The following is a 2,568-nucleotide window of genomic DNA, read 5'->3' on the forward strand; positions in this document are numbered from 1 at the left end:
TGAAACTTGAACTTGACCTACAAAGCTTCTTGGAAGCAATTGCTCAATCAAAAATCGAACTACTCCCAAGAAAACTAACTTTACCTACATTCCATTAGGTTAGTCATCATATATGAGTAGATCCAACCATCATTCAATAAAATAATAGAGTTTACTACCCCTTCGTTGAACGCTTACATCCATGTAATTAGAATCTGAATCAGTGAATACAACTCGATATGGTATTTTATGGATGTGGTGCATTATAAATGATTGCGGCAAAAGACAATCGCACTGGAACGTTAGATGAAAAAGAATAAGTTGAAGTAAGAACAATTATCAAAAGAATAATATAATAGAATGCCTACATAAAAAATACCATAAAAAATCATAACTTGTACCTTAAAAGGATCAATTTCGATGAAAAAAGAAGAATACATTCTATTTCTATGAAGTAGTCAAAGAAGAATAACAAATTAGAAAAAAATATTTTGACTCTTAGATCTAGACTCACGAACGGTAAAAGAAATATTATATATAGTCTTTAGTAATACAAAAATAATTATAGAAATTAATTATTGATATCAACATCAGTTTACCACTATCAACATTAGTATCATATTATGGTATTTAGAATTACGAATTTATGTTTATTTTTTATTTTTAATTATTGATATCTTAATCCTTTTTAAAAGATACTTTGCTTTTTTAAAATATAACGTGTGTGCTATCTAGACCTTTTTTATTATTATTATTTGTTATCAATATTAATTTGTCACCACTAAAAAGTAATAATTAAAAAATATTAAGAATTGACAATTAGTATTATATAATTAATATAATAATTAGTATCAACTTGTATTAACGTGTGTATCAACTTGCATAATGATTGAGATTTAGAATTATATCAATTAATATAATAATTAGAATGATTAAAAATATTAATAATTAACAATTAGTATAATAATACATTAAATATTAATTTCATAATTATAAAAAAATATTTTTTTAAAATAGATTGAGAAGAGAGTAAATATAAATATATTGAAAGTAATATTTTTATTTTGGAGGAAAAAAGAGCTCATAAAAAATTGACATCTCACCTCTAATATTTGTAAAAATATACTAATATACCAATAATCACTACAACAATTCCGACAGATAGCAGCGAAAATTTTGCGGCACATATAGCGGCAGTTATTGGTTGGGGCTGCAATCAGAGCTACATTTAGCGGCGTCTTTTTGAAAACTGCCGCTATATGTACCGTTGGGAGAGTTATTGTTTTACATTTTGCGGCGGTTTTGCATTTACCACATATTGCAATGTTTTCTTTAGTAATAACCATCTGGGTATAATCTAGTTAAGTAAACACTACTATCTTAAGCTACATATGTTTAAATCATTGTTATTTAAACTCATAACACTTTCTCTACATTCGTTTTACGTAAAAAAATTCACAAGTTAAATAAGCTATATATCTTAACTCATATGAACAAATTTACCAACAAGATTTTCTTGTTTACTTTATTGCCATTTAAATTTGCATTCAAACATGGATGTAAAATAAGAAAATAAAATCATACTCTAAACTAATTAAAAATCAAACATTTTCTAAAATTAATAATTATAAATATTTTCTATAAAATATTAAAAATAATAATTAAAAATATTTTCTACAAGTCATTAAAAATTCAAAACTTTATAATTTTACCAAAATTATAATTTTAAATTATATTTTTTTATTTTAATAATTTGTTGAGGATTTATTAAAAGAAAAAATTTCAATTTCTTTTAATAACAATAACTTGTATTCGTAGATATAAGAATTCATAATAACTAAATTCAAAATTAATTAATGTTTTATCAAAATTAAATACTAAATAGAATAAAAATATTTTTATATGAAAACCAATCAATCATCTGCATATTATCGTGGTTAATAGATTCAATAATGCTAACTGACCAACAAAATATAATATTTTTGGCAAATATTTTACTAATTTTAAATATTAAAGACTAAATTCTAAATCTCAATAAATATTTTTAGAAAATATTTGATTTTTAATAATTTATAAAAAATATTTATAATTATTATTTTTTTATTTATGATTGAATGTATTCTTTATTGAATTCATTATGGATATTATTAAATGTACTCTTTATTGTACTCTTTATTTACGCTTGGATCATATATAAATAGATGTAAATTAATTTGAGCTACTATGGTCCAAAATTAATTCGAAGCAGACCCATTCGAATTACTAGGGACGTCCTAGCGTGCATAATTCAAATCACCTTGATTCGAACTACCCTAAGACTACATGCAAGCATAATTCAAATTGGACAAATTCGAATTACAAGTATTACTACTAATTCGAATAGGACTAATTCAAATTAGTGTTGGTTTGTCTAATTCGAATGAGACTGATTCGAATTACATAAGAATGTGCTTTTGGGAGATCCTGGTAATGTTTTTCAATTTGGTAGAATTGTGTAATTTGGTCTTCCATTTGATTTAATTGTGCATTTTACCTAATATATAAGGTACCCATAATAACTATGATCAGATATAAAGTATACAACAAAAA

Source organism: Arachis hypogaea, chromosome 18, assembly GCF_003086295.3.
Source record: "Arachis hypogaea cultivar Tifrunner chromosome 18, arahy.Tifrunner.gnm2.J5K5, whole genome shotgun sequence".
Lineage (NCBI taxonomy): Eukaryota > Viridiplantae > Streptophyta > Magnoliopsida > Fabales > Fabaceae > Arachis > Arachis hypogaea.